This window comes from Dipodomys ordii, unplaced genomic scaffold (assembly GCF_000151885.1).
Source record: "Dipodomys ordii isolate 6190 unplaced genomic scaffold, Dord_2.0 Scaffold183, whole genome shotgun sequence".
Lineage (NCBI taxonomy): Eukaryota > Metazoa > Chordata > Mammalia > Rodentia > Heteromyidae > Dipodomys > Dipodomys ordii.
In genome coordinates, this window is record NW_012267399.1 from 792180 (window position 1) to 816317 (window position 24138).

General features: G+C 40.7%; 1 protein-coding gene across 1 annotated transcript in view; it reads left to right on the top strand.

Annotated features, from left to right (window-relative positions):
- The first annotated feature begins 10488 nt into the window (after positions 1–10488).
- The window catches only part of Pik3c2a (phosphatidylinositol-4-phosphate 3-kinase, catalytic subunit type 2 alpha), a 114971-nt gene continuing 101321 nt past the window's right edge, over positions 10489–24138 (top strand). Inside the window, exon 1 of the mRNA XM_013034121.1 lies at positions 10489–10628. The gene's annotated coding sequence lies outside the window, so the exon portion shown is untranslated. The remainder of the gene's footprint in view (positions 10629–24138) is intronic.

The following is a 24138-nucleotide window of genomic DNA, read 5'->3' on the forward strand; positions in this document are numbered from 1 at the left end:
CCCAGTTGTGGGACCTAAACTCTGGGCCTGGGCGCTGTCTCTCAGCTCTTCAGCTCAAGGCTAGCACTCTATCACTTGAGTCACAGCATCACTTCCTGCTTTTTTCTGCTTATGTGATGCTGAGGAATTGAACCCAGGGCCTCATGCATGCAAGGCAAGCACTCTACCACTGAGTCACCTTCTCAAGCCCCTGCTTCAGCCTTCTAAGTGATGTGATTACAAGTTTGTACCACCATTCCCAGCAGGGCCATCGGCATTTAAGGGAATGTAGAGGCTAGTACTTGTATTAGTACTCATATTGTGTCTGATATAAAGTAAGCACTCAACAAATGCTCCCTCACTTACTTTCTTCACTACTAAATCTAGATGCTGGCCAAGACTGGAAACTGTTTCTAGTCTTGACAGAACACTTTTTGAAATACATGTCTCCCGTCTTCTAAATTGTCAATACAATGAAAGCAGGGATAAAAATCTTATCCATAGTCCTCCCTAGTTATTAGAATTATGCCTGGTATATGAAAGATATTAATTATTCTTCCCAAGGAAACTCATTCTACTCTAAGCTTTTCTCCAATGTTAAAAAAGTGAACTGTGGGTCAGCCTAGCATGATGGTGCAACTTTGAATCCCAAAACTTGCAAAGTGGAAGTAAGGGAATCACTGCTTGGGCAACATCATGAAACTTTGTTTTAAAAACAAAAACTAAGCTGAAATACAGTTCTTAATACTTGCATTCACTGTTTCCAATCTACTTCATGATATTCTCAATAAATGTTAAGTTCCCTTACATTAAATGTAAGCTCCCTTACGTGACCTTCTGTCATCATTGCCCTTGGAGAGAGAAAAAAAAAACTTTTCTTGAGGTGCCTGTGGCTCCTCTGGAATCCTAGCTACTTGGGAAGCTGAGATCCGAGGACTGTAGTTCAAAAGCTGGCTGGGGCAGGAAAGTCTTTGAGACTTTTATTTCCAATTAACCAGCAAGAAGTAGAAAGTGTAGCCTGTGGCTCAATTGGTAGAACATCAGCCTTGAGTGAAAAAACTAAGGAACCCAAGCCCTGAGTCCAAGTGTATAACACACACACACACACACACACACACACACACCATAAGACAAGTAATTTGCTAGGCACTGGTGGCTCACACCTATAATCCTAACTAGTCAGGAGTCTGAGATCTGAGGATCAAGCTTTGAAACGAGCCCAGGCAGGCAAATCTTCTAGACTCTTGAGACTATTATCTCCAGTTAACTAGGAAAAAAAAAGTCATATGGGAAGTGTGGCTCAAGTGGTAAAAAAGCTGAGCAAGAGTAAGAGGCCTTGAGTTCAAGTTCTGTATAAGCAAAGGGGAAAAAGACAAAGAATGATCTTTATCTTGTTAAATGACCATGAATAAAGCTCATCTAAAGGTGTTCTGGTTCATTAAAGACCTTATTTTGAAAAACAAGGAACCAATAGAGTTATCTGATCTGTTGGCATAACTGAGATGGATGTCTAGTTAAAAAATAATTTTCTTTTCCCTGTGGGCCCACAGTTCGACTATATTTAGTGTCTTACATGGAATCAATGAGTTCTGACCAGTGGAATTGGATGTATTCCACATTTAGGCCTGAAGCAAGAATCTTTAAAATGGTCTTATATATACTGAGGACAGAAGACACTTTAATTAGCTTGGGTCCCTCAACATCAAACCTTTTATAGAGCTTAAGTGAGATTAAAAAAAAAGTTCTATAGTGTTAGCATACAGTTAAATATTAATACAGTCAAGAAAATATTTAAAGTTGAGTTTGTAACTCAGTAGTAGAACATCTGTCTAGCATTCAAGGGGCCCTGGGTTCAATATCCAGCATTATAAAAATCAAACAAAAAATATTTCTACTTATTGGTAAAGTTCCTCCTTAAAGAGAAGATATCTATATCTATATATAGAGGGAGGGGGTGGGGGGGAAGGATTGGGTGGGGGGAGAGGATGGGAAGGGATGAGAAGGGGAAACAAAGGAGGAGGCCACAATGCTTGATAAGAAATGTACTCTTTATCTTGCCCATGTAATTGTAACCCTTCTGTACAGTATCTTCACAATAAAAAATTTTTTTAAAGATATTAATAACATCTACCTTGTAAGTTTACTCTAAGAATTAAATTATGTTATGCACATAAATACTTTAGACAGTGTCTGGCACAGAGCAAACATTCAATTCATGTTAGCTAGCTATGATTGGTATCATTACAAGCCTTCCTTCCTAGTATTAAGATGCACATTCCATATAACTGACTAGTCAGGATCTAGTTAGAAATTACATCACATTTATGTTACTATCTGCACAATGCTAACCTATGCCATCATCACTGTAGGGCGTCAATGTATTTCTGGGTACCTTGGGATGTATCACAGGTTCTTTGTAAATGTTCTTTGCTATTCTTTCTTTCTTTTTTAATTGCCAGTCCTGGGGCTTGAATGCTGGCCTGGGCACAGTCCCTGAACTTCTTTCATTCAAGGCTAGTGCTCTACCACTTGAACCACAGCACTACTTCAGCTTTTTCTGAGTAATTTGTTAGAGATAGGAGTCTCACAGACTTCCCTGCCTGGGCTGGCTTTGGACTGCAATCCTCAGATCTCAGCTCCTCAGTAGCTAAGATTACAACTATGAGCTACCAGTGCCTGGCTTCTTTGCTTTTCTTATAGTTGTTAGTCAGCTGTTTTTGAAGTTACTGGGCATAGAGGGTGGCAGAATATGGGGCAAGCCACCATGGGATTTCCAATCCTGCCCAGGATACAACTTCTTCTTTTTTTTTTTTTTGGGTCCGGTCGTGGGGCCTGAACTCTGGGCCTGGGCACTATCCCTCAGCTCTTCAGCTCAAGGCTAGCGCTCTACCACCTGAGCCACAGCACCACTTCTGGCTTTTTTCTTTTTGCTTATGTGGTGCTGAGGAATCGAACCCAGGGCCTCGAGCATGCAAGGCAAGAGCTCTACCACTGAGCCACCTTCCCAGCCCCCAGGATACAACTTCTAATTCACCCAAACCAACACTTAAGATGTCAAAATACATTCCTGGACACTTCTTACTAGGCTTTTCCAGATTTGCTTTAACTTTTAAACTTGCATAATAATTTACTGATTTGGAGAAATGTTAGAGACACATTTAAGGAATTGTTTTCAGATGTTATAAAAACAAAATTTACTTTGTCATTTATCTTTTGTCAACTGTCAGGTTTATAGGAAGAGGTGGTCCACCTATAACACTGAATCCTCTTCCTAGGAATTACTGGTCAGTTGCTTAGATCTCTTCTTTACCTACTTGATTTTTTTCTTGTCTTTCTTTCTTTCTTTCTTTCTTTCTTTCTTTCTTTCTTTCTTTCTTTCTCTCTTTCTCTTTCTCTCTCTCTCTCTCTCTCTCTCTCTCTCTCTCTCTCTCTCTCTCTCTCCTGCTCTCTCTTTCTTTCTTTTTCTTTTTTTGCTGGTTGTGGGGCCTGAACTCTGGGCCTAGGCACTGTACCTCAGCTCTTCAGCTCAAGGCTAGTGCTCTACCACTTGAGCCACAGCACCCACTTCTGGCTTTTTCTGCTTATATGGTGCTGAGAAATTGAACCCAGGACCTCATGCATACAAGGCAAGCACTCTACCACTGACCCACCTTCCCAGCCCCCTACCTACTTCTTGTCCATACTCTGGATCACTAAATTATGCCCAGATTCCTAGGTTTCATTGACAAGGATTCATTACCTAGAGTCCATAGATGTCTCTTCTTCCACCTCCCTTCCCCCAAATAAATTCGTAACTAGTATTTAGGGCTATGAACTTGGATAGGAAGGGGGAAAGTTTTTTTTTTTCATTATAGTCAGGAAGTTATGATAGTATTGGCAATATGTGTGACTTTGTCACCCATTGATATTCCAGGTATGTCTTTTTTTGTTGTTGTTCGGTCACGGGGCTTGAACTCTGGGCCTGGGCGCTGTCCCTCAGATCTTCAGCTCAAGGCTAGTGCTTTACCACTTGAGTCACAGCACCACTTCTGGCTTTTTTTCTGCTAATGTGGTGCTGAGGAATTGAACCCAGGGCCTCATGCATGCAAGGCAAGCACTTTCCAGTTTCCAGCCCAACAGGTGTTTTTGTTTTGTTTTGTATTTTTTTAAATTAAATCTTCTAGTGTCTAGCATATAGGAAGCTCTCAGCAAATGTTAGTTTCTTTTTCAAGCACCTGCCACAGCTGCTTCTTCATGGTGTTTCTGGGGAAGGAAAAATAATAAGTTATTTACTTGTGAATCACAAACTATATAATTACTTTATATTATTATGCACAAAATAAATATCCTTTTTAAAGCACATAAAAGAAACCATTAATGACTCTTTCTTGAAAATTTTCCAGCTTAATTTTATGGTTTGTATAGTAACTTTTTTTTTTTTTTGGAGTCCGGTTGTGGGGCCTGAACTCTGGGCTTGGTGCTGTCCCTCAGCTCTTCAGCTCAAGGCTAGCACTCTACTACTCGAATCACAGCGCCACTTCCGAATCACAGCGCCACTTCCGGCTTTTTTCTTTTTGCTTATGTGGTGCTGAGGAATAGAACCCAGGGCCTCATGCATGCAAGGCAAGCACTCTACCACTGAGCCACCTTCCCAACCCCTGTATAGTAACTTTTTACTGAATTTTTTTTTGTATTTTAGTGCCAGTACAAATGCTCCTCGCTACTGGTTTACAAAACAGGTCTTCTGTTGAAATACAATCACTACTGCTTTTTAAACCCATTAAGAGGTAATCTTGTTATGTCATCTTGACTGAGGGGAAGAAAAGTATTGATATAAATAAAAACAAATTTCATTCATTTAGTCAACAATTATTTCTTTTTCTATTTTTATTTTTGTGCCAGTCCTGGAGCTTGAACTCAGGGCCTAAGCACTGACCCTGAGCTTTTTTGCTCAAGGTTAGTGCTCTACCACTTGAGCCACAGCTCCACCTGTTTTCTTTGTGTGTGTGTGTGTGTATGCTTAATTTTAGCTAAAGAGTTTTTGGACATTCCTACTCAGGCTACCTTAGAACCATGATCCTCAGATCTCAGCCTCCTAAGTAGTTAGGATTACAGATGTGAGCCACCAGTGCCTAGCTTTATTCAACAATTATAAAGTTCCTACTCTGTACTGCTCTACATGCAGAGGAAGTGGTGGAAAACAACACAGAAAAGGTTCCTGATGGTCACTGGGCTTACATTCCAGTGTGAGAAGATCAACAGCTAAAAATAAATAAAGTAGAAAAGTATAAGGAAGTAGTTATTGCTTCACAGGACATTAAAATAATATTACATAGATAGGGACTAGGTTGCTATTTTAGGTTGGATGGTTAAGGAAAGTTTTGAGGTACAATTTAAGCATAGATATAAAGGACAAAAAGAAGCCAGCCAAATGCAAGAGAACAGTATTCCAGGCAAGGGAATCATTAGTGTGACAAGACGGGGCTTATGTGTTCATTGCTGGTTAGAAATAGAAGAAAGAAAGATAGTGGGGGAGAGGCAGAATGATGTAGGAGGGGTAACTGGCCTTATGAGTAGAAGGAAGGTTTATTCTAGGTTTAATGGAAAGCTACAGGAAAGTTTTAACTGGTTTGGGGTAACCTGAAGTATTAAATAGCTGCGAACTTAAAGAGGAACAAACTTAAGGATGTAAGACTGGATATGTATTTTTGAAACTTCAATGCAAAGCACTACATATTTAATTATATTTCTGCCACCTATTTAAACTATCATGTTGAGCTGAGGGGTGCAGCTCGGTGGCTTGTTGAGAACTCACAAGGCCCAGGTTATATCAATAACAATGCAAAACACAATAGCAGCAAAAAACCCACTCACAACTAAATTAAAATTTATTTCAAATATTAAAATTCCATGTACCTTTAAATACTATACTTTTTTTTAGGGTATCTGTACCATTGTTCCGGCTTTTCCTCTGCCTGAAGCACCATTCTTCATCTATTTCTAGCTACTACTCATTCTCCAAGGCTACTTCCTCTGGGTGCTCACACTCTGCTGGAACATGATCTGATAGAAAATATTTTTATCTTTCCCTCCCTCTCCCCCCTTGCTCTCCCCTCCCGCCCAGTAGTTGGGTCTATATGCTTGCTTGGAAAGCACTTTACTCGGATCACATTTTCAACATTTTTTGTTTTCTTTAGTTTTCTGATATGGTCTTGTACCTTTGCATGGAACCAACCTCTAAACAAGATCTTTCTACCTATGCCTTAGGTATTGCCAACATTACAGACATATATATACCTCACACCTATAGGTTGAGATGGGTGTTTCAGTAACTTTTTGCTCAGGCTGGCCTAGAACTACAATCCTCCTGATTTCTACCTCCTGAAGTAGCAGGGATTAGAGACGTGTGCCAGAGTGCCCAGCACTTGCCATCAGTTTTACTATAGTGTATTGACATTTTCTATTTGTGCATCTTTTGTGTTTTTCTATTCTTTTTTGTTGAGTAGATTATAAATTTTTCAAGGGCAGGGTGAAAATGTATTCAATCTTGTTTTTTTTTTTTAATCTAGCACATCCCTGGCTAATCTCAATCAGTTTGAGCTCAACTGAATCTACTTCTGAACTATGTTGCAAAATCCTGAATACAAGTCCTTGAAGGACTGATAAACCACCTACTGCAGCTTTAGTTTCTTTTTTTTCCAGCCTGAAAAGTTTGTTTAATGTTTACTTTTTTTATTGTGAAAATACTGTACAGATAATGAATACAGTTCTTATCAAGCATTGTTGCCTCCTCTCCTTCCTATCTCCCACCCCCCCCAGCTTTAGTTTAACAGCATGAGAACTACACATCAGATTCTTTATCAGATCTTCTTAGTCCGTACAACTCCTCATTCTTCTTGAACTGTTTTTATCTCACTTCCAAACTTGTGTTTTATCTTCATTTTTGTTGGTAATTCAGTCTAAGCATACCCAAAGTAATTTAAGCACACATCAGCTCAAATTACTAAGCCCTCTTATTACTCTACTTTCTTTTTAAATTTGAAAGTAGCACACACTCATAGTACAAAAGAAAGCTGTTTATGAAGACTATAATAAAGGGGAAGCCTTTCTCCTAGTACTGGCTCTCAGCCGTCCAGACTTTCTCTCTTCCTCTCATTCTCTCTTCCTCTTTTCCTTCTTTCCTTCCTTTAGGGTACTTGGCTGTCACTATAGGTGTCCACTGCAGGTAATTTTTTTTTTTTAAGTTAGGGGGAGGATTGGTTTGGTGGTAGAGGGTTTTGATGTCAGGTCCTTGAGTTTGGTAGGCAAGTGTTCTTGAGTTATACCTCCAGCTCCTTGTGTTTTTGAGTATAGTCACTATTACCAGGTTCTGGGATATCCTTCTAGAGGAAACCTATGCTATTGTGGGTTTTGTTGTTGTTTTGGGTTTTTGGTTTTTTTTTAGTCAGTCGTGGGACTTGAACTCTGTGCTTGGGCGCTGTCCCTCAGCTCTTCAAGTCAAGGTTAGCGCTCTACCACTTGAGCCAAGTGCCACTTCCAGTTTTCTGGTGGTTTATAGAAGAGTCTCACAGGTCTTCCTGCCCGGGCTATCTTTGAACCATGATCCTCAGATCTCAGACTCCTGAGTAGCTAGGATTACAGGCATGAACCACCAGCACCTAGTGCTAATGTATTTAAAAATCCTAGGGCTGGGAAGGTGGCTCAGTGGTAGAGCGCCTGCCTTGCATGCTCAAGGCCCTGGGTTCGATTCTTCAGCACCACATAAGCAAAAAGAAAAAAGCCGGAAGTGGTGCTGTGGCTCAAGTGGTAGAGTGCTAGCCTTGAGCTGAAGAGCTGAGAGACAGTGCCCAGGCCCAGAGTTCAGGCCCCACGACCGGACCCAAAAAAAAAAATCCTAGCATTACTTAGATTACTTGACAGTTCAGCTTTTCCCTTAACAGAATATATTGGAGATTATGATCATTCTATATTGGAAGTATTTCCCTTTAGTTCACCTTTTTGCTGTTCTGGAGATTGAAACCAGGGTCTTGTGTATGTAACGTGTGTGCTTTACCACTGAGCTATATCTCTAACCCTATCAGTACAAATGTGTGTGTGTGTGCTGGTACCAAGGCTTGAACTCAGAGCTTTGAGCTTTTGGCTTTTTCCACTTATAGCTGGCATTCTACCACTTTAGCTAAACCTCGAGTCCAGCTTTTTTGCTGAGTACTAGGATTCCAGGCATGCATCACTAGGCTTGGCTAATACTTGTATTTTCAACACAGCTTCCCAGGCCCAGTCAGGGCATAAAGTCACTTCCCTTATTCCCTGTGTAACAATGACATTGGTTTTTCAGTTCCTCCACTGAATCATGCTCTTTCCTTCCTCAATGTCTGTGTGTACACATTCCGTCTCCCTGGGATGCTTCTTTCTCCATCCTCTCTTCATCTTCTCATTGTTTAGATCTCATCTCAATGTCACATCCTCAGAGAATGCCTTCCTGCTTTCCATTCTAGGTCAAAGAACACTGTGAATTTCCTTCATATTGCTTATCCCAATTGAGAGTGTGTGATTAGGGGTTTATTGTTTGTCTCCTGTTGGACTCTATGCTCTATGAGGGTAGAGACACTTTGTCTTGTTTGCACTGTATCCCCAACACAGAGCACAGGACTTGACCTGAAAAGCGGTGGGCTTGATGCATTTTCTCTCTTCTATTACTTTTTATTGTCAGTTGTGGGGTTTGAACTCAGGGCCTAGATGCTGTCCCTGAGCTCTTCTCAAGGCTAGCAGAGTGCTTGAGCCTCAGCACCACTTTGGGCTTCTTCTAAGATTAATTGGAGATAAGAGTCTCTCAAACTTTGCTGCCCAGTCTGGCTTTGAACTGCAATCCTATATGACTCCAGCCTCCTGAGTAGCTAGGATTACAGGCGTGAGCCACTGGTGCCTGGCTCTTCCTCTTTACTTTTATTGATGTCTACCAAGAAGGGATATTCAAAAGACACAATAAATTGTAGGTAGTGATGGGGGGGGGGAAACAGGGAGAATGGGAGAGAAGGGGTGGAATTGTTTTGAAAGAAATGTACTCTTTACCTGATTTATATAACTGTAGCCCTTCTGTACATCACCTTTATAATAACAATTAAAATATATAATAAGATATCAAACTAAACCTGCAAAAAAGACTCAAAGATCAGGGCCCTCTGCTACTAAGGAATTACTTCTCATGAAAAATAATAACCCTAAACTAAACATCAGTTTATCTTCTCTGAAGACTCAGCGTTCTCTCAAGACCTCTATCTTCTTTTCTGCTGGCACAGTCTGTTCTCTAGCAGAAGGTAGGGAACAAGCCCCTAAGATAGTTTTCCCCACTCCTTTAAATCTTATGAAAGAGCTGCCAATTCTAGAAATTCCTCCTTTGATCAGAAGATAAAGCAGAACAATGCGGTGGAACTAAATGGATTCCTAAGGGACATTTTTCTAGGGTGTGTAAAGCTTGCCTGGAAGTGCAGTGTACGGATGGGGGTGGGGTTGGTGGAAAGCTAGGAGCTGGGAGGGAGCCACGGACTGCTCCTAGACTTCGGCACCGAACAGCAGCCTGTTGTTGCTATTTGTTCTTTTCCGATAGGATCTCCGGAACTTCTGAGTGTCAATCGTTATCCTGCTTCAGCCTCTTGAGTAGCTCGAACTACAATTTCCAGAGAGATGTAGGCATGTATAAGAAAAAAATTAGAGGATTTCCTCCCTAAAAAACAAAACAAAGAATAACTTTCTGATCTGTTTCACAGGGTTACGTAACTTAAATAAAAACGATCAGTTGAGAGCCAAGCGCTTCACAAGCATAATTGTATTCAATGCTCTTAGGGAAGGTACTATTATTCTGGAGATCGGGTGCGAAGACACTTTGTAATGCCGCGAGAAGCGTCTGGGTAAGCCCGGTTATTATCAGGCTCTCTTCCTTACCCCGCCGAAGTGGGAATTAAATGAGACCCCAAGCTGAAGGCGCTGTTACATACCATCCAGCACTTTACAGAGCCCACGTGACGGGTTACTAATTACACACCCCACAGCACCTGATCCTCGGTGGAGACTCGGGAGGTGCCGGCTGATGAGAACTATTCGGTCCAGTCCGTTCCTTGCTGTCTTCCAATCTAAACTGATCTCCGCGCGGCCTGCGGCCAAGACCACAAATCCGGGAGGCGCAGCTCCGTGGAGGCCGGGTGCAGAGTCCCGAGAGACGTCGCCAGAACAATAGGTTATTTCAGGGCCCAGGTTTGGTGGATGGGACTCTGGGCGCAGGATCTGGGAAGTGGCAGGTGGGAAATCCCGGGGGTGGGGTGGGTGGGGGGGGAGTTCCGTCTTCTGGCCAGAGGTACACTGAGAAGTCCTATATCCAACTTGGGCTCCGGGGCAGGAGCCGGACTCTGGCCACCAACGCAGCGCTGGTCTCACGAGACGCGCCTTGGCCCCACCCACCACCTCAGGTAGGTCGTCGGCACCAGCCAATCCGCAGGACTCCTGGGCGCGGAAGGCGGTGCTTGCCCGTCCGGAAGTGACGTGCGGTGCTTGGCTGGCCGCGGAGTCCGCCGAAGCTTTCTGCGGCCGGCTGAGCCAGCTGAGGGGGGAAATGGCTCGGACCCTAGCGGCTGCGACCGCTCGGGTTGCAGTGGACACAGAGACCCTGGAGGCGTGAGGTGAGAAGCTGGCGGCGAGTCTGGGCCGGTTCTCGGCACCTTGCTCTTGCGGGGAATGCCGCGAGGCTCCGGGATGGGAGGGTCCTTTGCCGGGGCCCCCAGGTCGGTGCTGCCCGCCTCTGCCGCCTTGTCCGGTTCCCGTACCTCGCTCCAGGCCTAGCTTCCACCCCAGCACTCGGCCCGGCGCCCCGCGGAAGGAGTGCGGGGCCTGCACCCCCGCCAGGCCCCTCTCGGTGAGGGCGGGGGTGCGCCCGGCAGTTAGTTTTATCCCCCAAAGGGGGAGGGGAGTCCCTCGGGACCAGAGCTGGAGCCACAGTGGCTGGTTCTGTTCTCTTGTCAAATTGTTTTGGTGAGCTTTGTGTTGAAGTTTTCCATCTCCTGTCCCAGCTCGGTCTTTAGAGGCTAGTGATTCTTTTTCTTCTTTCAGGACCACCCCTTTTCTCCCCATCTTTGCTTTTTAACCAGGAATACACTTGGCTTTGGAAAAGGCACTATTGTGGGTATTCAGCGCATCTTCTTTCTGGGTAGGCAGTACACTAAAAATGTTTGCTTAACACTTCCCGAGTGCCAGAGTGACAAGAAGTAACTGAAGTTAAAAAGAAAAAAAAAACTAAAACACATACTTATTTTCCTCTCTAAATTGTTTGGCTTTAAAAACGAGATTGTTCAGCTGTGGATTTCCTTTTTTTTTCTGGAAGAGAATGGATTGAAGAGGGATAGAAGGAAGGAGAAATTGAGGAAATCTTGAAGACTTAAAGAACAGAAACTCACATAAAACCGCCTGGAGTAATTCTGTTCCTGTATCTCTGATAGAAATTTTATCTTTTAATTGAATTTTTATTTTAAACAGTGAGTGGTTGAAGTGAATGAAACCAAGGAAGCTTGGCTCTTTGCACAAGGTTACTTATTAAGCGATTATCCAAGAAAAACTTTTTGGGCATCAGTCAGAAAAAACTGTTGGGAAAATGTTTGAATATATTGGCACATGAAATGCCACAAGAAATAAAAGGTTATTCTTACAGAATGATGAAGACAGAGTATAAGGGAGTGAGGGGAATGGGCAAAGCTACACAGAGGTCCAGGAACACTGATTCCAGGAAAGACTTCCTACTTTTGCCTCCTTGTCTTACAGTTCAGTCTCCATGAAACTTCTTTAGCAGCTGTACCATAGTTGGAATTGATGCAGCTCTTCCATAGTTGGAGTTGGTGCTGTTACTCAGTGTTGGAAATTAGATGGAAGTGCCTTTGTTGCAATTACAAACTTTTGAGGATTATCTGCTTGTTTAACATTCATGCATAATATTCATAACAGTGTGTGAGTAATGAAAAAGCATTATAACTGATTGAGACTATATATATATACTTGTTGACTGAAACAGTGATTTTACATAGGTACAAAACACATATAGAGCTACCACAAATCCCATAAATTTTGGCTAAACTAAGATTCTAATTTTTTAAAAACAATTTTTGGTGCCAGTCTTGGGGCTTGAACTCGGGGCCTGGCCACTGTCCCTGAGCTTCCCCCAACCAACCTCCCCTCCCCTCCCCCCAAGGCTAGTACTCTATCACTTGAGCCACAGCTCCACTTCTGGTAGTAAATTGGAGATAGGAGTCTCATGGACTTTACTGCCCAGGCTGGCTTTGAACTCAGCCTCCTTTGTAGCTGCTATTACAGATATGAGCCACCGATAATAGGCCTAATTTTTTTTTCTTTTTAAAATCTGTTGTTCTTGGCCATAGTGGTACACACCTGTAATTCCAACACTCTGGAGGCTTTGAGGCAGAAGAAGCAAGTTCAAGGATAGTCGGGACTATTTAGAGAAACCTTTGCAAAAAAGATAGGAAGGAAAGAAAGAAAGGAAGGAGGTCTGATCAAAGGTTTCATATTTCTTTTGTATGCATGTTGTTTGCTTGCAGTTTAACTTGCCTGCAGACAAGTATTTTAGTGTTTTTTGTTTGTTTTTGTCACTTGAGGGGGAGGGCACCTGAACTCTGGGCCTGGGCGCTGTCCCTCAGCTCTTCAGTTCAAGGCTAGCACTCTACCACTTGAACCACAGCACCACTTCCGGTTTTTTCTGCTTATGTGGTGCTGAAGAATAGACCCCAGGACCTCATGCATGCAAGGCAGTTTTAGTGTTTTTATACATAGGTTTCATAATTTTTTCAATTTTATAAATTTTATAGACGTTTATGTGTTTGCTTTAGTAATTTTAGAAACTGCTTTAACTGTCTGTAATTATATATTAAGTATATGATTCTTTGTTCTGCTATTAATAGTTCTAAAGTTTGAAGATTGATGAATCCAATTCCAGGAATTTTTAACCTAGCACACTGTTTTTTTTTTTGGTCGGTCATGGGGCCTGTTTGGGCCTGGGCACTATCCTTCAGCTCTTCAGCTCAAGGCTAGTGCTCTACCATTTAAGCCACAGCTTTTTCTGCTTATGTAGTGCTGAGGAATTGAATCCAGGGCTTCAAGCATGTGAGGCAATCTTTCTACCACTGAGCCACCTTCCCAGCCCTAGCAAACTGTTTTGTAGATGGTAAATAGGCAGATTCAGTAATGCTTTGAGAGCTGGGGGTGTAGCTCAGTGCTTTGCCTAGCAATTGGTAAGGCTCTAGGTTAGATAATGTGCTTAAAAGAAAAATCTTTATAATTTTTGTCTTGATTCAATAACACAAACTATCCATTTTGTTACCTTATCATATTCCAAAAAAAAAGACCAAGGCCGATAAAAAGATGGTGAATGTTTTAGTGTGGTACATTCACATTGTTGGTGATTTGACTTCATAGCCATAACTGAGGCTAAAAATTAAACTTCTGAATTCCCAAGGGTCAGTAAGGATGCTTGGTCCTGCGTGTGTTTCCAGGGAAAAAAATGAATAAGATGGTGTTTACCCTCAAAAATGTTTTTCTACTGTACCTAGAAAGACAAATGTACAGATTAGAGAAGAATAGTTAAAAAGGGCAATGGTAGATCCAAAGTGTTAGAAAGAATGTGATCACCTGGGCTTAGAGATGAGTGGATCTGATGAGAAAGATGATACTCAAGTTGAGGCTTAGTGGGTGAATTCCTTATATTGATGAGGATAGGACAGTCAATGAGATAATTGAGCAAGCTGCTTAATGCCTGATCATTTGATAGTATTTATTTATATCTGAGCTTTTGACTGAGATCATGGTCTTTCTTGAAAATGCCATTATATCATATAGCTTGTTAAAAGATTATGGTTGAGACTGGAAGAAACTTTTGTTTTTGTTAATCCTATGGTGGAGTCAGTTTTTGTATCTTTATTTTGTACATTTACGTATCCTTTGTATCTTTCATATCTACAATCTTATTTTGAATGTGATGGATTCAAAAAACAGTAAGAGCTGGATGCCTGTTCAAAGCCAGCCCGGGCTCATTGGTTGAATGCCAGCCTTGAGCAACAAAGCTCAGGGACAGCACTGAGGCCCTGAGTTTAAGCCCCAGGACTGACAACAAACAGAATCATACCAAAAACCCTATAGTAAGAATATACACATAGACATTTTAGGCAATTAGACAATTTTAAACTATTTGTATTTTTTATTTTTGTTCTGGTACTAGAGCTTGAATTCAGGGTCTTGGCGCTGTCCCTGAACTTTTTCACTCAAGGCTGGTGTTCTACTGCTAGAGCAACAGCTCTACTTCCAGCTTTTTGGTGATCACTTGGAGGTGAGAGTGTCACAGAGATTCTTGTCCAGTCTGTCCTCAGATCTCAGTCTCCTGAGTAGCTAGGATTACAGGTGTAAGCCACCGGTGCCCAGCTCAAAAAGAAAATGAGAAGCTGGGTGCCAGTGGCTCACGCCTGTAATCAGGAGGCTGAGATCTGAGGATCACGGTTCAAAGCCAGCCCGGGCAGGAAAGTCCGTGAGACTCTTTATCTCCAATAAACCACTAGAAAACTGGAAGTGGTGCTGTGGCTCAAGTTGTAGAAAATTCGCCTTGAGCTGAAGAACGCAGGGACAGCGCCCAAGCCTAGAGTTCAAGCCCCACGACCCACAAAAGAAAGAAAGAAAGAAAGGAAATGAGATCCAAAGATATTGTGACTTGGCTAGTATAGTATGTCAGAGGAATTGCTTGGATTCAGGTCTTATAGTACTAGACCTAATATTTCACTTTATGTCAAATGTTTAGACATGTAACACATCAGGTTGCACAGTGAATACCCAAGGGTGCTTTGTAGTTTCCTTGGCTTTGACTCTGTGCTAGAGTAATATCTGTTCTTTTCCTCTGCATTCAAATGGGTATTTCACCTTTGAAATGTATTCAGAAAGTCAGGACATTTTGTTACCTTCATTTTATTAAAAACGATGAACAATCCAGAGTGTCCCTTCAAAAGCTTTGGTGAATTAGACTTAATTAAAGATGAAAGTTACTGCTGGTTGTAATTTGTGCATGTGTGTGTAGAAAAAAAACAACACATCAGGGTCTTGGAGAGAGTATTTAAAAATGAGCAAGTTTATATTCCACCTGGGAGAGACCAGCTATAATCTATATGGCAAAAAGTACTTTAGTGACAAAAGAAATTAGTATAGTCTTATTGAAAATAAATGAGTTAATTTGTGGATTTTTTTTTGTTTGTTTTGGTGCCGGTCCTTGGCTTGAACTTGGGGCTTGGGTGTTGTCCCTAAGCTTTTGTGCTCAAAGCTAGTGCTCTGTCACTTTGAGCCGTAGCTCCATTATCACCATTTTTGGGGTTAATTAATTGGAGATAAGAATCTCATGGACTTTCCTGCTCTGACTTTGAGCCATGATCCTCAGATCTCAGCCTCCTGATTAGCTAGAATTACAAGCATAAGCCACTGGTGCCCATCTGTGTGTGTGTGTGTGTGTGTGTGTGTGTGTGTGTGTGTTTTAAAGACTTGGCCTCCCTAAATAGCCCAAGGTGGCCTCCCAAGTGTGTACCACTATGCTCAGCAGCAAGATGTGTATGTGAGTATGTGTGCTGGTACTGAGAACTCAGGGCTTGAGTGCTATCCCTTAGCTCTTTATACTCAAAGCTAGCAATCCACCACTTGAACCACAGATCCACTTTGTTTTTTTTTTTTTTTTTTGCTGTTAGAGATAAGACTTCAGAGATAAGAATTTCTTGCCAGTTCTGCCTTTGAACCATGATCCTTGGATCCCAGCCACCTGAGTAGGATTATTGGCATGAGCCATTGGTACCTGGTTCACAAGATTTTTCAGTAAAGATTTTAGATCTTAAAACTAACCTTAAAAGGCTGGGAAGGTGGCTTAGTGGTAGAGTGCTTGCCTTGCGTGGATGAGGCCCTGGGTTCAATTCCTCTGCTCCACATAAGCAGAAAAAAGCCGGAAGTGGCGCTGTGGCTCAAGTGGTAGAGTGCTAGCCTTGAGCTGAAGAGCTGAGGGACGGTCCCCAGGCCCAGAGTTCAGGCCCCACAACTGACCAAAAAAAAAAACCAAAAAACCCTTAAAGAGATGAGGAAGAAGGTGATGAACTCTCAATATACAGGGTATTAAGTTTTGGAGAAAAATTAGGTAAAAGGAAAAAGTAAAGATTTAAAGAAGGATTTAAAGATTTAGAGAAGTTTATTTGAAGCAAAGAGAACAGGATAGAAGAGATTAGACATCTGCAATAAAGCATTTATAGGACAATAATCAGAACTTTTACATTATTTAGATGATTTTTTTTATCTGAAGGCTATGAATTCACTGTGGCTTGAGTGTAAAATTAACATGCAAGGCTGAAGGAGAGGTTGGTTAACTTAACAGTGGCAATGTAATGCTAATTCCTGTTATAAAATGGCTAGGGGCTTCATAAGGAATTTTGATTATAAGAAGAGAAGGGAATAGGCAATGTTAGGAAAACAGATTTTTAAATAATTACAGCATGGAAAGTCCTAATTGAAGCCATTAAAAATATTTTCCTTTTTTGGGGGGGGGCAGGGAGCAGGTACTGGGGTTTGAATTAAGGGCTTCATGCCTCCAAACCTAAAAGGAAAAAAAAAAGGAGTATTTTTCTATAGAAACAAAAATTGGCAATTTACCTACAGGAAATACCAATAGAAAAAGGGAGAAATTATTATTAAAATTCTGTGGAATGACCAAAAAAAAGCACTGACAGAATCCTCTTTAGGGGCTAGGAAGGTGGCTCAGTGGTAGAGCGCTTGCCTTGCATGCATCAGGCCCTGGGTTCGATTCCTCAGCACCACATAAGCAGAGAAAATAAAGCCGGACGTGGCACTGTGGCTCAAGTGGTAGAGTGCTAGCTTTGAGCTGAAGAGCTGAGGGACAGCGCCCAGGCCCAGAGTTCAGGCCCCACAACTGGACCCCCCACCCCCCAAAAAAAATCCTCTTTAAAGATAAAAGTGTGAAAAACCAGTAAGAGATACTACAGAATGAAATCAAGCAGATACTGCTTTCTGGTGAGGTGTAGAAATACAGTATGGATGTTGATAGGAGAGAGACTTTTTTTTAAAAAGTCAGTCTAAATAAGGAATAGCAAAATTTTTCCCCAAGTGTTTTATTTGGAGAATTCTATAAAATAGTTTTCCCATCAATATAACCTTTGAAGGAGACCTAATTTTACTAAAGCAAAACCAGGGTGCTATTTGTAGTTGTAATGATACTGATTTACTTAGTGAGTCACTTTATATGTGTTCATTATAATTGAAGATTGTTCTGATACCTCTTTACAGTTTAGTGTGTAAGTCATTTAGTCTACAGTGCTAAGTAAAAAAAAAAAAGTGTTGCTTGGCTCCAGGAAATACAGAATAGTCTATGTTCATATGACTAAATCTGATGACATTTATCAGGCGAGGGTTCTATATATATTGAAATTCATGAAATGACATTACAGTTTGTCTGAATTTCTTTTTTGTAGTACTGGGTTTGAATTCAGGGATATGAACTTTCTAGACAAGTGTTCTACCACTAGAACCACACCTCCATCTCTTTTTGCTTTCATTATTTTTCTGAATAAGGTCTTTTTGCCTGGTTAAGCTGAACTGTGATCCTCCTTATTATATTTCTCACTTAGCAAGGGTGGCAGGCATGTGTTTCTGTATCCAGTGCTTTTATTGGTTGAGATGGAATCTCTTGAACTTTTTGTCCAGGCTGGCTTTGAACAATTGTCCTCTCTTTTTCAGCCTTTCGCATCACTAGGATTATACGTGTGAGACATTTTTTGTGGTTTATATGTAGTTGATTTGTCCATTTTTTAATTCTATAATTAATGAAGCAGCAACAGTTGTCAACTATAATCATAACAGCTGAGATACATAAAATATTTCCATCACTTCAAAGTTTCTTTATACCCTTTGTAGTCACTCCTTCTGCTTACCTCCAACTCATTTGTCAGCTGATTTTACTTCTGTACTTTGGCTTTCCCAGTAAGTAATATAAATTGACATTATACAGAATATAGTACTTTGAGTCTGGCTATTTATTTATTTTTTTGTACCAGACCTGGGGCTTGACCTCAGGATCTGGGTGTTGTCCCTCAGCTTTTTCTGCTTAGAGCTAGTACTCTACTACTTGAGATACAGCTCCACTACCAGCTGCTTTTTTTTTAAATTAATTTTTTTATTGTGAAAATACCGTACAGAGGGGTTATAATTACATGAGCTAGGTAATGCGTACATTACTTATCAAGCATTGTTGCCTCCTCCTCTGTTTCCCCTTACAATCCCTGCCCTTCCAGCTCCCCCCTACCAAAATTGTAAAGTTCGTTTCTTTGACATAACATCTTGTACATCTCATTGTCCCAATGGGTCCACCTGTATCTCTATTTAAAGAATTTGTTTTTTTCCCTTTCCCTCCCCAAATTATACCAACATCAAATACAGTGAAAACAGGGGTTATACCATGGGGTAGGGACATACAAAGCAACAACAACAACAAAAATATTAAGTGAAGTAGGCCAGGCCCAAAGAAACATAGGTCCCATGGTTTCCCTTATTTGCAATAATTAGTATATGTCTGAGACAAGCAGAAACGGTCAGATAAGTTGATGTTAGGCGAAATGAACCCCAAGATAAGGACTCAAATGGTTTTTCTTTCTTGTGATTGGTTACTACCAGCTTTTTTTTTTTTTATGTTAGCCCCTCCATTGTTTTCCCCCTACCATCCCCTCCCTCCCTCCCTTCCCCGAAGTTCTTTTTTTTTTTTTTTGATTGTGATTAAGTGATTACATAGTTTCTAAGTCACAAGTTCATTCTAACTTTCCTGGAACAAATTGTCTATCACAGCCTGTAATATATAACAGTGTTCACATATTATATACCATATATGTGATCAGCAGCGTGGGGATATTTAGTAGTGGTTCAACCAGATGAGCAGGAGTTCTTTGTTTCTTAAGTCCTGTTAGTTTTGTCGTATCACCTAACATTTTGGATTTATCATCCACTTATCAGGGAGACCATGTACCGTTTGTCTCTTCGCTCTTGGCTTACCTCGCTCAACATGATTCCTTCTAGCTCCATCCATTTCCCTGCAAATGCCATTATTTTGTCATTTCTAATGGCTGCATAATATTCCATTGTGTATAGATACCACAATTTTTGGATCCATTCATCTGTCGTGGGGCATCTGGGTTGTTTCCATATCCTAGCTATTGTGAACAGTGCTGCAATAAACATGGAGGTGCACGTGTCCTTGTATATTGGTTCCTGTTGTTCAGGGTAGATGCCTAGAAGTGGTATGACTGGGTCGTAAGGGAGGTCAATCTTTAGCTTTCTAAGGACCCTCCAGACTGCTTTCCAAAGTTACTACCAGCTTTTTGATGGTTTATTTCTGATAAGAGTCTGGCAGTCTTTCCTGCCCAGGCTGACTTTGTTTGTTTGGTTTGTTGGTCGGTTGGTCAGAACTGAACTCTGGGCCTGAGTCCTGTCTTTCAGCTCTTCAACTCGAGGCTAGTACTCTATCACATGAGTCACAGTGCCACTTCTGCCTTTTTCTGCTTATGTAGTCCTGAGGAATGGAACCCAGGGCCTCTTACCTGCAAGGCAAGCACTCTACCACTGAGCCACTTTCCCAGCCCCCCAGGCTGACTTTGAACCATGATCCTCAGATCTCAGCCTCCTAAGTAGCAGCTGGGATTACAGGAGTAAGCCACAAGCGCTTGTCTGACTCTTTAATATTTAAATTTTTTGTGGTACTAGGACTTAAACCATGGCCTAGCACTTTACTGCCTTTAGCCATGTGCATGTTACATATCAGTTTATCCATTTTAAGTGTGTAATTTACTAACATTATTAGTCTACATGTGAAACCATCACTACTAATTCCATTTTTCTTCATCCTAAAAGAGAAATTCATGTATCACTAGTCATTCTTCTTTCCTTCTCCTCTTCTGATAATCATTATTTACTCTGTCCTGTAAGTGGAATCATACAATATTTGTCTCATTGTGTCTGGCTTATTTCACTTAGCATAATATTTTTTAGATTCATTCATGTTATCACATATACCATTCTTTTGTGACTGAATAATACTCCATTGTGTGTAACAATTTAGTTATTTCCAACTATTGACTACTGTAAGTAATGCTGCTATGAGATTAGTGTATAAATAAAGAATCTCTGTTGTAGTTCTCTTGAGTATATATCTAGGAGTGATAATTGTGTTTAATATTTTGAGGGAAAAAACAATGTTTCCCAGTTTTCCTGCTAGCAAGGTATACTTTCAGTATTTCCATACCCTTGCTACCACTTCATTTTTTTTATACTTGTAAGTTTGAAGTGGTATCTGATTGTGATTTTGCTTTGTATTTCCCTAATGGGGCTGACCATCTTTTCATGTGCATATTGGCAATAATCTTGTGTTTTTTAGTGGTAGGAACATAATGATGCTTGCCCTCCCCTTCTTCCTTCCCTTTACCCTCTCCCCTCTCAAATACAAATGTACATACACATGCATATTTTTTTTACATAGGACCTCACTATGCAGCCCAGGTTGACCTCAAACTCAAGATTTTTGTTCCTCGCCCTTCTGAGTGCTAGGATTACAGATGTGTATCAGCATGCCTAGTCCACTTTAGGTTTTCTGTTTGTTTTTGTGCCAATACTGGGGCTTGAATTTAGGGGCCTGTCTCTTAGCTTTTTAGCTCACAACTGGCACTCTACCACTCTACCACCTTACCACTCTACCAACTTCTGACTTTTGGGTGATTAATTAGAGATAAGAGTGTCATGAACTTTCTTGCCTGAACTAGCTTTCAACTAAGATTCTCAGAATGCAGCCTCCTGAATAGGTAGGATTATAAGCCTGAGCCACCAGCACTCTATTCAAGTTATATTTTTATTATTTTTCATTATTCCCTATTTTGTATTTCTTAGATGATTCTTTCTTCCTCGTATTGGAAATGCAGACATATACCATAAAACTTAGCACAAGAAATTTACTGTTGTCACATTGGAGTTGGGGTAATGTCAAAGTATATTTAATGACTCATGTCAAGTGAATGAACAGTAAAATAATCCAAACTCCAGTAATTATCTCTTGGGATACTAAGTCAAATTGAAAACTGTCTGATCAGCATACTGTGTTTCAACAGGAACCTCTTCCTGTATTTTCTCTATGTCTCCCTTTCCTTGACCCCTTGACCCCTTCCCTCCCAGTCATATAAAGTGTTGCACATATATAGATAGAAAGTCTGAATTGATGTTCTGATTGTGTAGAATGTTGCTCCCATGGCTGAAAGTGGAGTAATGAACAGCACTTATTAAACTACAATATAGTCACTGCTTTTTGTTAAACCATAAGAATTAAGTCATAAGCTGTGTGTCAGTGGCTCACGCCTGTAATCCTAGCTACTCAGGAGGCTGATATCTGAGGATCATGGTTCAAAGCCAGCTGGGGCAGGAAAATCCATGAGACTCTTATCTCCAATAAACCACTAGAAAATGGGAAGGGGCACTGTGGCTCAAGTGGTAGAGTGCTCACCTTGAGCTGAAGAGCTCAGGGACAATGACCAAGCCCAGAGTTCAAGCCCCATGACCAACAACAACAACAAAAAAATTAAATCGTTTATTAATGTGCTTGTAGTACTTATACAAAACATTGTCATAGTAGAGTGATATGGAGGTTAAAAACATTTTTCCCCCTGGAACGTATACTATTAAATTATCTCCCCATACCCAGTTAAATGATTCTCCAGGCTTTTTTTTTTTACTATCTAAAATTAGTATTTTATTTATTTGTTTAACTATTTCTTCTTTAGTCCAAGTCATTCATTATCTACTAGACTCTTTATTTGTTAATCAGTCTCTCAGCTTCCATAACTTTCATAAAGCAATAGGAATCAATGAACAGGGTAAAGTCATTCCTATGGATATTCATGGAATCTATTTTTGGCTTCCTCATATACCTGAAAAATAAATTGTCCCTCTCACTAACTCTTCTTGTTAGATGGGGATTTGAAAGGTTTTTGTGGGGGAGGGTAGAGAGGGTGGATTTTTCAGTTTTGATTGTAGAGCTTAGTGATTTAACTTTTTCTCACTTTTTTGGAGATAGGATCTCTCCATGTCAAACTGACAGTCCTTCTGGTTTAGCTTCCTAAGTGCTAGATTACAGATGTATACCATCACACATGGCCAATTTGACTAATTCTAGAACTTTATGAAAAGTGTTTTAATAGGTTCACATAAAATTAAGTTAGAGCTGGGCATTGGTGGCTCATGCCTGTAATCCTAGCTACTTAGGAGGCTGAGATCTGAGAATCACAGTTCAAAGCAAGCTGGTGCAGGAAAGTCCATGAGACGCTCTATCTCCAATAAACCACCAGAAAACCAGAAGTGGCACTGTGGCGTAAGTGGTAGAGTGTTAGCCTTGAGCCAAGAGACAGCGTCCAGACCTAGAGTTCAAGCCCACGACTGACAAAAAAAAAAAAAAAAAAAAGATTAAAATGAAGAAGTTTCATTGTGTCATACTATTAACATAGAAATACTACTGAACATTTATATCTAAATTTCAAGAAAAGGATTAAAATTTATGAGTCAAATTTTATAGAGAAAGATGCTGGAGGGGGTGTGGCCAGAAGGGAACCTTACTGCATTGTTGGTGGGAATGTAAACTTGTTCAACCACTTTGGAAAGTAGTATGGAGGTTCCTCAGAAGACTCCACATAGAGCTCCCCTATGACCTAACAATCCCACTTAGGGCATTTACCCAAATGGTCACAAACAAGATCATACTAAAGCTACCAGTACAACTATGATTATTGCAGCATTATTTACCATAGCTAAGATATGGAACCAACCCAGATGCCCCTCAGTAGATGAATGGATCAAGAAAATGTGGTATATATACACAATGGAATTCTATACCTCCATCAGAAAGAATGACATTGCCCCATTTGTAAGGAAATGGAAAGACTTGGAAAAAAATTATATTAAGTGAAGTGAGCCAGGCCCAAAGAAACAAATATAAGTAAATTACAAATAAACTTAAGTGTCTGTTGTTATTTTATGTAAACTGAATGACTATCATGAAAGATTATGACACATGCAAAGAATCAAGAGAATATGACCCATGGCCAAGGAAACAGCCACAAAAGCAAATCTAGAGACAGCCCAAATAGAATTATTCCACAAAAACCTTTTTAAATGATTCTAGTAAAATTATTAATAGAAAAGATGGACAGGTAAAAAGAGGTAGGAGAATTTCAACAGGAGTAAAAACTATGGAAACAAATGCTGGAAGGAAAAGCATGATCATATAAGATGATGTTAAGCGAAATGAACCCCAAGATAGGAATACAGTAGTTTTTTCTTTCTTGCTATTGTTTCTTATTTATAATGTACCATGTGATTTTTTTTGTTTCTTTGTATGTTCCTCCCCCACGGTATAAATAACCCCTGTTTTCACTGTATTTGATGTCAGTGCCCTGCATCTTGTATATACACTTATCTAACTTGGGGAGGGGAAGGGAAAAAACCAAAATGCTAAATAGGGATACAGGTTGACCCATTGTAACAATGAGATGCACAAGACACTATGTTGAAAAACGAAGTTTACAAGTTGGGTGGGGGAGTGTAGTTGTGGAAGTGGGAGGGAAGGGACGATAGGGGAAAAACAAAGAAGGAGGTAACAATGCTTGATAGGAAATGTACTCATTATCTTGCTCATGTAACTGTAACCCCTCTGTGCAGTATTTTTACAATACATTTTTTTTTTTATAGAGAAGTGTAGGAGTTTGAATGAGCCTTTTCCCCCCTGGTTGTGAACTCAGGCCCTGGGTACTATCCCTGAGCTTTTTTGCTCAAGGTTAGCTAGCAGTCTATCACTTTGAGCCACAGTGCCACTTTTGGTTTTCTGGTGGTTAATTGGAAATAATAGTCTTAGACTTTCCCGCTCTGGCTGACTTTGAACCATGATCCTCAGTTCTCAGCCTCCTAAGTAGCTAGGATTACAGGCGTGAGCCACCAGCGCCCGGCTGCAATGAGTCTTACACAGTCACTTTACTTACAGTATTTGTGAAATTGGCGATAGTGAGATGCCTAATCAAAGTTGTAATACAG